A 14,034-nucleotide genomic window follows, 5' to 3' on the forward strand; every position below is an offset into this window, starting at 1 on the left:
ATGAGGAGGACATAGCTGTGGCAGTGGGAGCTATTCGTTTGAAGGAACACAAAGACTGGGAAATGCTGGGGGAAAGAAGAAAACGCTATGAGAGAGATAGGAAGAGGGATAAGGCATCAGTCAAGGGGTCATATGAGGAGGGGAAGTAAACATACCCTTCTCATACCAGGACAGGTAGGGGATATGCTAAAATTGGTATTTGTCAAAAAAATGGAGGGCAGATTGAATCGGTAGAATATGTAGAGGACAGCGACTCTGAGAGTGAGATTAAGACAGAAGAGAAATCTCCTAATTTTGATGCACCTTTTCAGACTGTGGGAGATCAAATTATTTCTAAACCTTTGGTAATTCAAACTCTGGATACTATTGTAAAAAAATTGTTCCTAACCCCAAGAGCAATCCTGCAGCTACTGTGACATATTTAAAATGGGCCACAAAGGGAAGGAAATGTACTGGTGAGGATTATAGAAAGAATATGGCTGCTGTGATGTCTTGTAAGTAAGGTGCCAAGGAGATGGTTACGGAGTATGTGAAAAGGTTTCAGAAATTGTGGAAGGAAGAATTGGGTTTAGGAAGAGATGGAGAAATGGGAATTGTATATGTACAGACCCTCTTAGGGGGATTGATGTCTGAGAATTGTAAGCTAGTGAAAGAGTTAAGTAATAATTGGCATGAGAAAACAGTGAAGGAAATGGATGGGAATTTGATGACTAAGGATGTTTTTACAGTGGGGCAAAAAAGTATTTAGTCAGCCACCAATTGTGCAAGTTCTCCCACTTAAAAAGATGAGAGAGGCCTGTAATTGGCATCATAGGTAGACCTCAACTATGAGGGACAAAATGAGAAAACAAATCCAGACAAATCACATTGGCTGATTTGGAACAAATTTATTTGCAAATTATGGTGGAAAATAAGTATTTGGTCACCTACAAACAAGCAAGAGTTCTGGCTCTCACAGACCTGTACCTTCTTCTTTAAGAGGCTCCTCTGTCCTGCACTCATTATCCTGTATCAATGGCACCTGTTTGAACTTGTTATCAGTATAAAAGACACCTGTCCACAACCTCAAACAGTCACACTCCAAACTCCACTATGGTGAAGACCAAAGAGCTGTCGAAGGACACCAGAAACAAAATTGTAGACCTGCACCAGGCTGGGAAGACTGAATCTGCAATAGGCAAGCAGCTTGGTGTGAACAAATCAACTGTGGGAGCAATACTTAGAAAATGGAAGACATACAAGACCACTGATAATCTCCCTCGATCTGGGGCTCCACGCAAGATCTCACCCCGTGGGGTCAAAATGATCACAAGAACGGTGAGCAAAAATCCCAGGACCACACGGGGGGACCTAGTGAATGACCTGCAGAGAGCTGGGACCAACGTAACAAAGGCTACCATCAGTAACACACTACGCCGCCAGGGACTCAGATCCTGCAGTGCCAGACGTGTCCCCCTGCTTAAGCCAGTACATGTCCGGGCCCGTCTGAAGTTTGCTAGAGAGCATTTGGATGATCCAGAAGAGGATTGGGAGAATGTCATATGGTCAGATGAAACCAAAATAGAACTATTTGGTAGAAACACAACTCGTTGTGTTTGGAGGAGAGAGAATGCTGAGTTGCATCCAAAGAACACCATACCTACTGTGAAGCATGGGGGTGGCAACATCATGCTTTGGGGCTGTTTCTCTGCAAAGGGACCAGGACGACTGATCTGTGTACAGGACAGAATGAATGGGGCCATGTATCGTGAGATTTTGAGTGCAAACCTCCTTCCATCAGCAAGGGCATTGAAGATGAAACGTGGCTGGGTCTTTCAACATGACAATGATCCCAAACATACCGCCCGGGCAAGGAAGGAGGGGCTTCATATGAAGCATTTCAAGGTCCTGGAGTGGCCTAGCCAGTCTCCAGATCTCAACCCCATAGAAAACCTTTGGAGGGAGTTGAAAGTCCGAGATTTGTTTTCTCATTTTGTCTCTCATAGTTGAGGTCTACCTATGATGACAATTACAGGCCTCTCTCATCTTTTTAAGTGGGAGGACTTGCACAATTGGTGGCTGACTAAATACTTTTTTGCCCAACTGTATGTACCTAAACTGTTATCTATACAGGCTTATCAGGGTAATCAGTCAGGATTTAGAGGCGGTGGCAGGGGAAGGGGGAGAGGAATACCCCGTAGCCCTTTTCCTTGTGGAGGAGGGAGTTGGAGTAGACAGGATAAGTGTTTGAGATGTGGGCAGATAGGACATTGGCAGAGGCAGTGTCCAACTAGGAATGTGTCCTGGGACCAGGTTGCTATGGGATCTTCCCATCCACAACAACCAGTCAAATACCAGTCCAGTGGCAGTCCAAGTCCCAATAGGGATTCCCGGAAGGGGACCCCCTTGCCTTTGCTCAGTTGTCAGCCACATGGAGAGAAATGCTTATGTGTACACTCAGAGTACAGGGTGCCTTGATTATTTTATTTTTTTTAGTGGACGTGGGGGCAACTTGCTCCTCTATATAATGGCTTCTCTGTATGATGGACCAATAGAGCAGGGTGAGCCTTCTATGGGAATTAATGGGGTCCTAACCCAATGTGCTCGAACACCACCTTTTGTCAATTTATACCCTGGAGGGGGAGGACATGGGTCATCATTCTTTTATGATTATACCAGGATGCCCAGTTAATTTGCTAGGCCGAGATTTACTGTGCAAATTACAATGTTCTTTTCCTCTAAGGGAGCAACAGAGATGGCATCTCCCATTGTTAAAATCTTACCTGCATTCTTTAACTTTGCTATGATTTATGAGGAATGGTCTACATTCCTTGAGTTACCTAATCCCATGAAGTTATGGGTTTTATCTAAGGAGGATGTAGGATACATATTGTGTTCCCCATATCAGGCCACATTAAAAGCTGGGGCCACTCTCGTGTATATCAAACAATGTCCACTGACTGGGGAAAAGGAGAAAGGTATTGCTGTCATGATGCAGAAGGCATAATTAGACCTACTGTTTCTCCTTAAGGTGCCCATACACTTTACAACCCTCGCAAGACTTTTGTCTTGCGAGGGTTGTAAAGTACTTTAAAAAAAACGTACGATCTGCCCATCTTGGACAGGCAGATCGTACTTGCGATCATCGCAAGTCCGCCCCCCCTGACTGCAATGAGGGGCGGGCTTACGAGGACTGCAAACGGGCTGTGTGGAATCGTACGATTCCCGGCGGGTTTTCTAGCCTGCTGGTTCGACGGAAGACGTGCGACCGTACAGTAGAAACGGTCGCACGCCTTCCATACACTGCACGATTCTCGTACGGGAATCGCAGGATTTCCTGCGATCGTACGAGATTTGAGCAGTGTGAGCCAAGATGTGCGACCGTTTCTACTGTATGGTCGCACGTCTTTTGTCTAAGGAGCAGAAAACCAGAATCGTACGATTTTCGGCTGGTTTGAACGGTGCTCTGGAGACAAATGCAGAACGGGCCGGTGTGCGCACACTGCCCGTTCAGCATTGCGGTCTTCGGAAGCCCGCCCCTCTGGGGGGCGGGCTTGCGATGATCGAGAGTACGATCTGCCTGCCCAAGATGGGCAGATCGTACGTTTTTTTTAATCACTTTACAACCATCGCAAGACTAAGGTCTTGCGATGGTTGTACAGTGTATGGCCACCTTTATAATGCACCTATTAACCCTGTCCCTAAAGGAAAGGGATACAAATTTACACAAGATTTGAGAGCTATCAATGCCATTGTACAGCCAATTGCACCTGATATCAATTATTTGCTTACATCTATACCTGCTGACACTGAATGTTATACAGTGCTAGATTTGGCAAATGCTTTTTATAGTGTTCCAGTGCACCCTGACGTGAAACCTCTGCTTGCTTTCACCTACAAGTGCACTCAATATGCCTGTGCGCAAATGCTGCAAGGGTATGTTGATTCCCCAGCAGTGTACTCCATGGTCCTTTTGTGAGTTTCTGAAGGGCTGAACTCCAAGTTGTAGCTCCACCCTCCTGCAGTATGTGGATGACTTGCTCTTCTGTAGTCCTGATTATGAGAGCTGCAAAACTGACAGTATTTTACTGCTTCAATACCTGGCTGATGACGGACACAGAGCATCTTTTGTCAAACTGCAATTCTGCAAAGAGACTGTACAATACTTGGGGTTCACACTACCACATGGCACCAAGCTCCTCTCCACTGACAGAGTGAAAGCTATTCTTGCATTGAAGAAACCACATTCAAATAAAGAAATTATGAATTTCTTGAGGGTCATACATTTTTGCTGCCACTGGATCCGAGACTGTTTTTACTGGGATTCCATATTGAGAACTGTTACTAAACAAGATGCTCCTGATCCCATACAATGGACTGATGAAATGCATCAAGCTTTAAAAACTTCTCATCTCCGCCCCTGCCTTGGGACTGCCTAATTACAATAAGCCATTCCACCTCTAATGTAGAGAGGGGAGTAAGGTTATGGATGCTGTTCTGGCTCAGGGGCATGGTGGTTCCATGAAACCCACTGCATTTTCTGTCTAAAGTGTTGTCTGTTACGGTTCAGGGAATGTCAGCATGTCTGAGAACACTTGCTGCATGTGCTATAGCTGTAAAAATGGTATTACCAAAGACATTGTCACATGACACAATCCTCAATACTTCCCACGATGTGAACCAAACCCTAAAAATCTTGTTACACAACACATGACAGCTCAAAGGATACCTGGTTATAGTTATTTTGACTTCTATTGCAAACCTTACTATCAAGTATACTTCTCCACAACAAGGCCCCATAACTACTCTTCATGCACTTATCTCACAATCTGACCCTGAGGGGCCCATGGACTTACATGATTGTGTTGAGATATTACAAACAGAAACATCACCAAGGTGGGATTTAACAGATACTCCATTGCCAGATGCACTTGACATTTTTGTAGATGGTTCATGTTCCAGGCCCAATGACACTATATACCAAACAGGTTATGCTGTGGTACAGCTCCCATACATCATTCATAAGGCAGGCTCCTTACCATACCCTTCGGCACAGGCTGCAGAATCAGTTGATGGCTGATGGGAAACCTATTTCATTCTTTTATTTCAGATCTTCTCCAGGCTATACAACTGCCTACAGCCATTTCAGTTGTTAAAGGTCAAGGTCACACTACATCTCATGATCCCATTGCACTGGGCAATTCCCTAGTTGACAAGGTTGCCAAAGAAGCAGCAGCTACCTCAATCCAGGAGAGGAACATGACCCAGTTTTCTGCTTTTTTAGAACCCTCCTCTCTCACTGATTCTATGATCTATCACCTTCAAATTCTTGCCTCCCCTAATGATCTCGCCTTTTGGCAGGATCAAGGTTTGACCCAATACTCATTTAGTTTTTGGTCAATGGGAGGGATATTGGTATTTCCAAAGACATCTGCACCGCTATTTATTTCAAATTTTCATAGCTTTGGACATATTAACAAGAGGGATACATTGACGCTTTTACAGGAAAGGTTTTGCTGTAGGGATCTGCCGTCTTTGGTGGATGCACAGCTGTTTAACCTGTGCAAGGAACAATGTACAAGGGAAGAAAATAGGGAAATTGGACCATTTGGTCATTCCACAGGGCCCATTCCAGCAATTACAAATAGAACTTACACACATGCCACCTGCACAAGGGAGTTTGAGATACTTACTATAGTTGATGCTTTCAGTAAGTGGGTTGAAGCTTTTTCTACTACCAATGAGAATGCCCAGGCAGGGGCTAAGATTCTGTGTAAGGAAATTATTCCAAGATATGGCTGCCCATTGTCCATAGATTCAGATAAAGGCCCTCCTTTTAAACTGCAAAGATGCAACAAATTGTTAAGTTGATGTGTTGAGTTCAGGAATAGTGGAAAGAATTAACAGGACAATAAAGGACACATTGAGGAAGGGAACAGGGGGTACTTTCCATAATTGGCCCAAACACCTACCTGCTGTTTTAGCAGAGATCAGAATGCCCCTAGACAAGACAACAGGTTTGTCACCTTTTGAGGTGCTGATGGGTAGGTCTTTTCCCACCCCTTGGACAAGAGGGAAACCTTTAATTCTATATGATGGAGATTTACAGCAGATACAGGAAGAATATGTTATTCAACTGATTAGGAAATTGAATGGCCTCTACCTTCACATGTAGGAGAGCCAACACATCCATTTGAGCCAGGAGACATTGTGCTGGTCAAGGCCCTACACAAGCATGGTACCTTGTTCTTACCCCATATGGAGAGCCTCTTACTGTAAATGCGGTGGCCAGAATGGCAGTGTTGACTGAAGAATCACCAACGTGGGTTCACGCTTCCAGGGTCAAGAAAGCACCAGAAGGGATTGATACTGAGCAGGGAATTGATCAACATGGTCAAGATGTTTCTTCTGGATCCAAACCAAAGACTTTAACTTTTCTGCCTATTTTTTGGGGGTCTAACTATACTTTTCATTATTATCTGGGTTTCTACTACATTTGTATATGAGGGTTGTGAGGGTTTGTATAAACTTAAGTGTGGAACAAGAGTTAATGAGATATGACCACATAGGCGATTATATGAGTTGTTGAAACAGCAAGAAAATGTTTGGTATTGTATGGCAAAAAATGTCATGAATACCTCTAATGTTTGTCTATCAGATATGCATAGCCCAGCTGATCTATTAACCACATGCCTGATAGGCTATCAGTGATGACAGGGAAGTTGATGTAGAAGATGTACAGTCTCTATAAATACTGCAGGGATTGTCCGGATCCATCTATGCGCTGGGACAATATAACAAGTATAAGGGCTTGTTCACACCAAATGTGTTCCAGATGCAGAGCAGTTACAGAACGCATCAAAAACACGTCCAATGTATTCCAATGGTATTTTGGGCTCTAGTTCACACCGCAGCGTTCAGTTCCAGAGCATGAAAAAAAAAACTGCAGCATGCTCTGCAGTTTTTTTCCTGCTCTGGAACGCTCCACGTCTAAACGCATCAAAATGCAAAAAACTCTATGGTCATGTGTGATGACCTAATCTTCCTTGGTCACTTCCTGCCTGTGGAAAAAGGTGATCTTGTGACCTGAAGACACAATGGTGGACAAGCATTGTGACAGAGCGATTTATCAGCATGGTGGAAGAATGCCCTGAGTTGTACGATACCAGGCATCCACAATATAAGAATAATCGCAGGAAGGCTAATCAGTGGAGCTCAATTGCTGAAAGATATTTCCCTGGATATGAAGATATGTCCAAGAATCAGAAGGAGAGCTGTGGTGAGTACTTGGTGAGTTTATTATGTATTTATTAGTAGTACTTTCCCCCAAGTGCAGTATTCTATCCATCCCCCTTCCTCCCCACCACAATTCCCCTCCCTGTTCGGTCACTGAGACACATGTTGATGCTGCTGCTTGTGTGGCTCTGATATTCTATCGTGTGTGTATGTGCGTGTTTTCTCGTTCACTGTGACCAATCTGTGCATTGTGTGATGTGCAAAGTTAAATATACCCAAAATAATTAAAGATACAATACAAGGGGCGTGGCCGGGATGTGAAGCAGCGCGGACGTGACTGAGGGAGCTCCGCCGCTACACTGACCTTTCTCCAGCATTAATCCTGAAGACTCGGCTCCTGAAATACTCACCCAAGCTCCGGTGGATGTCCGGAGCAGGGGGATATGCCCTCTAGGTCCGGCAAGCGTGGCAATACCCCCAGAAGAGGCTGGAGAAGATCCCAGCGTGCGGCCTCGTGTCCCGCCGCCGCCATCTTGCCTCCATCCCCTGCTCCCTGTGAGTGCTCACGCCGGACCCTGTGCATGAAGGGAGAAGCTCCAGGCGCTGCTGAAGCGGCGCTGGCCCCTCCGGAGCAGCCTGTCTCCCCATCGACAGCAAGTAAGGAGAGGGCTGAGACTAAATCTATCCTGGATGCTATAGAGGGCTGTAAAATCGCCCTCACTGCCAAAATCGACCATCTGGCGGTGGAGTGCACCTTGATCAGACATGATCTGGACAAGATTAGGGGCCGGCTGTCTCAGGCGGGGATGCGGGTGTCTGGGGTGGAAGATTCGGTCCAGGAACATACTACTGCCATACAAGACCTGCAACGTACTGTTAAGACGCTGGCGGCAAAGGTAGATGATTCTTAAAATAGAATGCGGCACAACAATGTGCGAATAGTGGGCCTGCCTGAGGGAGCGGAGGGCCAGAGGCCTGCTCAATTCGCGGAGGCTTTCTTTAAATCGGTGCTGGCACTGGAAGAGCTGCCCCCCACCTTTGTGGTGGAGAGGGCGCATAGGGTGCCCACTGGGAAGCCTGTCCCTGGGGCACCACCAAGACCATTTTTGGCGCGCCTTCTCAATTACCGGGACAGGATATTGGCGGCGGCCAGAATGTGCCCGGACCTTCGCCATGAGAATGCTTCCGTCCGTCTATTTCCTGACTTCTCGGCGAAGATTCAGAAGTGGAGGAGAACCTTTGTGGAGGTGAGACGCGGTCTAAGGGAAAAAGGCATCCAATACAACATGCTGTACCCGAGTAGACTCTGGGTTCCCCAATCTGGCACGGTCCACATGTTTGATTCGCCTGGATCTGCTACTGAATGGTTGGATGCGCTGGGCTAAGTGCTCCCCAGCAGCTGATACCTGTTGATGCCTACCCTATCTTATGGAAGGGAATATCCAGGTACTGGCTCAGCCTGCTGACCTACTCCTGCACTGTTTGCCTGGCGGACGGGCCTACTTCGTGGAGGGAGGAGGCCGAGGACCCGTGACCAAATGCTCCTTGATTATCCTTATGGGCTGCGCTTCCTGTGGGCCTTCAAGTTCTACAATTGTTATTTTTTGGTTCCAGCTTTGTTCCTCTGGGTTCTTTTTTCTTATCCCTGTTTCTTAAATTCTACAGGACGGATGCTGCATTGCTCGACTGGGGATGGGTACCGTCAACGGCCGCAGAGACCGCAGGGACTGGGGATGGTGGGTATGTCTTGAACTTACCATGTCAGATACAACACGCTAGACCTAGAGGTGTCTTATCCGGTCTTCCACAGCATCTATCCTACAGTGTGGGGGCGACGGCTCGCTCCCTCCCTCAACATCTGGACACCTACGATTTTTCGAGTTTGTTTTTTCTGTTTCTTTTGGTTTGATTTTTTTACAGCTGCAAAACACTTGTCCATGTCCTTTGGGTACACCCCTTAGCTTAGCTGGGGTATCCCTGACTGGCTGACTTTTTTGGGGTTTTTGGGCTTAAACGTCTCTGGACAATGTTATTGTTGAGTTTAATATGTTTCCCAGGGAAGAGGGGTTTTGTGGGTATTTTTCGGTTCTGGGGGATTGTGTGTTGCCCTAGATCTCGCTTACGCCCTGAGAGGGAGTGGTATTCATCCATATGTATTGGCAGATGTGATGGGGTTGGATGACATTAAAGTGCGATCCTGGAATGTATGGGGTCTTAATAACAAATTTAAGAGATCCATGGTATGTAACTATTTGAAGCAACTTAACCCGCATATAGTAATGCTACAGGAGACGCATCAGGATGGTAATAAGGTAGTGGCGCTGAGACGCCCCTGGATACAGAGGATGGTGCATGTGACCTACTCCACGTATTCCCGGGGTGCCTCAGTGCTCATTAGTAAATCCCTTCCTTGCACCATTCTGCATACTGTCACTGACCCTGGCGGACTGTTTGTAATTGTGGTACTTGATATCCAAGCAACTCAGATAGCGGTGGTCAGTGTATATATACCTCCGCCGGTTAATGTACAGGTTTTATATACCATCGTTGACAAACTTGCTCCTTACCTCCCGCTGCCAGTTCTCATTTCCGGGGATTTTAACAATATCCTAGACTCCGCTCTGGACTCCTCTAACCCGGCTCGGCCTCTGGGTACTGAACTAGTGTCCTGGGCCGAGACGGCTATGATGGAAGAGGTGTGGCGGTGGAAGCATCCTGGTATCAGGACATATTCCCATTTGTCTCTTGTCCATGGCTCCTCGGCCCGGATAGATATGGCATTTGGTAACCAGACCATGTTAGGTATGTTGTCCGGGGCTACCTACCTGCCTGGTGGCCTGTCGGATCATGTCCCACTTTCTATTACTTTTTTGGTGCCCGGGGGCAGGAAGTCTGGAGGCTGGAAGCTGTCACCTGAGTGGCTGAGGGAGTGGCAGCAAGGGTATCCTCAGCTATGCTGACCTATTGGCACATTAATGCGGGCACAGCGTCGGCACCAGTGGTTTGGGACACCTTTAAAGCTACCACCAGGGTAGAGTATATATCTGGTATTAAGGCGGCTCGCTGCCCTTACATTACTCCAGATCGAGGAAGCTGTGTGCGCAGCAGCCTATGCAGACTCTCCTGGTGAATCCACGGTGGCAGCACTTGAGAAGGCAAGGCGTTCCATCAACATGCACCATGTGGGGCTGACGCAGTGCTCCTGGCGGCTGTCAAGGGAAAACTTGTTTGAGAAAGGGGACAAAAACAGTAAACTCTTAGCAATGTTGGTAGCGGAACAGAGGTCACTAACTAACATTCCAGCCATTCTGACTGCCACAGGGACGAGGGTAACAGACCCCCCTCTTATTCTAAAGGAGTTCCATACTTACTACAAAGATCTTTACTCAAGCATTCCCGTGTATGACCTGGGCGCCTTGCAGGACTTGCTGGGTGGCTTACCATCCCACAGTTGGCAGGTGCGGACAGGGATTCTCTGGAAAAGCCTATTACCTTGAAGGAGGTACAGCGGGCAATAGCCTCATTCCCTAATGGTAAGTCCCCTGGGCCGGATGGCTTCCCGGCTGAGTGGTATAAGAAGTATGTTGATTCTGTTGGACCCAGGCTTAGGGACCTTTATGTGGATTGTCTGGAGGTGGGGGTTCTGCCCGACTCCTTCAGGGATGCCCATGTGGTGTTGCTGCCGCAGCCGGGGAAGGACCCCCTCCTATGCTCCTCATATAGACCCATTGCATTGCTCAATATGGACTTAAAAATACTGACCAAGGTACTGGCAACACGCCTCTCTAGTGTTCTGGGGTCCCTGGTCAATATTGACCAAACCGGGTTTATACCGGGCAAGTCTACAGACACCAACCTGCACAGACTGTTCACTAATCTTCAGTTAACCCATGACAACGCGGGTTCTAGAGCCTTGGCCTCGCTGGATGTGGCCAAGGCTTTCGACTCTGTTGATTGGGGATACATGTGGGAGGTACTACGATTGATGGGATTTGGCCCTGGGTTTCGCAGATGGATCAGTATCCTGTATAGCTCCCCTAGGGCGGTCCTCAAAATTGGATCTCTACTGTCTGAAGCTTTTGTGATCGGGAGAGGCACTCGCCAGGGATGCCCATTGTCACCGAGCTTGTTTGCCTTGGTGATTTAGCCCCTGGCCATTGCTCTCCGCTCGTCACGAGAGATCTGCGGCCTAAAAATAGGGGGTATAGAGGAAAGACTGGCGCTCTATGCGGACAACCTTATCCTTTTCCTGGCAGATGCGGACCCGTCCTTACAGGCCGCACTGAGAATTTTAGACATCTTCGCAGGCTTCTCGGGGTTGCGGGTAAATTGGTCTAAGTCCCATGTGGTCCCCCTAGATCCACTGACCCGGTCACAGGCGGATAACTCCCTCCCTTTACAGTGGGTTGAAAAAATTACTTATCTTGGAGTCCAACTAACGAAATCGGTCAGGGATTATTAACCCCTTAATCTTCTCCTGCTGCTCTCCCAATTTAAGACACGGTTGGAGTCTTGGAAGCATCTCCCCCTATCCCTGGTAGGCAGGGTTAACCTGATCAAAATGAAAATACTGCCTGTTTTCCTGTACTTTCTTAGGAACTCGCCAGTCTGAGTACCACAATCCTTTTTCTGAAAAATCAATACCCTTATTAGCTCCTTTCTATGGAACTCCAAAACCCCCAGGATTAAGTTGTCCACCTTACAGGAGCCATGTTGTAGGGGGGGCCTGGCAGTCCCAGATTTAAAAAAATATTATTTAGCTGGTCAAATGGTGGTCCTACACAAATAGCTCACGGGTGACTCTGAGGACACAGCAGTGGTGGTGGAGGCTGCCTCGCTAGGGTCCTATGCAGCTCTGGCTGGACTTCCATTGAGGGGTCTCAGGGCTCCATATGAACTCACTGTGTCTATGAGAGCTACGATTATGGCATGGTCGTCCATTTGCAGGCAGCTGGGTCTGACCCACTAGGGGTGGTCCCCACATACTCCCATCTGGAAAAACCCGCTTTTATCACACTTCTTAAATATACCCGATTTTCATGTCTGGTCTGGAAAGGGAATTAAAACGCTAGATCTTACATTAAACAATACACTTTTAACCTTTGACCAACTACAGGAGAAATGCCACGTCCCTACGGCCTATCTGTTCCGCTACCTACAGTTACGCCATGCCTTCCGGTGCCAATTCGGGGGGGTTGACTTGCGTAGTACAAATGTCCCGACTGGAGACATTATTGCGAAGAGAAGGTCTCACTAAACCGCTGTCAGAGGTGTATAGGCATCTATTCCAAACGTCCTTGGTACATGCACTTAACTGTAAAGGCCCCTGGCTAGCTGATGCACCTGCGCTTACGGATGAGGACTGGGAGGATGTGTGGGATTATCCCTTTAGCCACTTGGTGTCTGCCAGAGATAAGCTAATTCAATGTAAAATTTTACACTGGGTGTACTACACTCCGGCGAGACTAGCCCGCATCTATGGGGGCAGCAGCTTTGAATGTTGGAGGTGCTCTGACTCGCCGGCAGGTCTTATCCACATTTTGTGGGCCCGCCCACGAGTCAGACCATTCTGGCTCGAAGTCACCCATTTTATGTCACAATTTGTTGATGTGCCCTTTAATCCTGATGTGCCTACATGTATTTTGGGGCTAACAGAGCACCAATCACAGCGAGACAGACCTTCATGGGAATTTTGTTGTATTGCGCCAGGAAGGTGGTGATAGTGCGGTGGAGACAGAGTACACCCCCAACTATCTCGGACTGGAAGGGCCTAGTGAATTCATACCTAAGCCTCTACAAGGCTACATATCAGAGCAGGGGATGCCCTAGCAAGTTTACTAAAGTCTGGGAGGACTCTGCAGACACAGCGAGCTGAGTGGACTGGCAAAAAAAAAAGATACAATACAAATAGCATGCATTGCTCAAGAATATTATAAATTCAACATGGATAATAACAAGTATGTTATAACATTTTACACTACTTACATACTGTATATATTTTTTTATTAGCTAACACAGAAGAGAAATAAAGGACAATTGAGCAGAAAGAAACCCACCACATTCTAGTTTTAGCAACCATGTCAGTAATGCTGGGCTGCCCTTGCCTGCCAGGAAACCTCAACAGCAGGAGTAATTTCATCTCTCATGTTATGTGCATCACTGGTCCCTTTACCAAATCTCCATTCAGCCTGCTCTAGGGAAGGTGTCCTCTAAATTTAAGCCATGTTTCTCTCTGGCATAATTGTGTAAAATACAAGTTGCCTAATGACAGTGGTGTCATTTTCAGGGGTCAGTTGCATGGCTGTGTGCAGTACACGTCATTTATTAGCCAGTATACCAAATGTGCACTCCACCATTCTGCATGCACGTGACAGCCTATAGATGACAATGCGCTTTTTAGGGTCAAGTCTACGTTGCGAGTAGGGACGAAGTAAATGTCTGACTATCCCAAATGCTTCATCACCTATAAACACATAAGGGTAGACTGGGTCTGTAGTTCCCCACCATGGGCTATCCCTAGGCAGATTGAGTCCATTGGTCTGTAGTAGACGAACCAATGTGGAATTATTAAAAATTGCCGAATCGCTGCTGCTAACATATGACCCTACGTCCACATAAGTGAAGCGATAGTCCACATCCGCCACTGCCAGCAGGACTAATGAGAAATACTTTTTGTAATTAAAATATTTGCTTCCAGAAAATGGGGGCATTGTGATGCGGATGTGCTTCCCATCGATAGCCCCTAAACAGTTAGGAAAATTACATCTTTCCCAAAATAATCCAGCAATTTTTTTCCAACTTTCTTCCTTGGTAGCTGGA

The sequence above is a fragment of the Nanorana parkeri genome, unplaced genomic scaffold (genome assembly GCF_000935625.1).
Source record: "Nanorana parkeri isolate BGI_ZX_2015 unplaced genomic scaffold, ASM93562v1 scaffold1255, whole genome shotgun sequence".
Taxonomy (NCBI): domain Eukaryota; kingdom Metazoa; phylum Chordata; class Amphibia; order Anura; family Dicroglossidae; genus Nanorana; species Nanorana parkeri.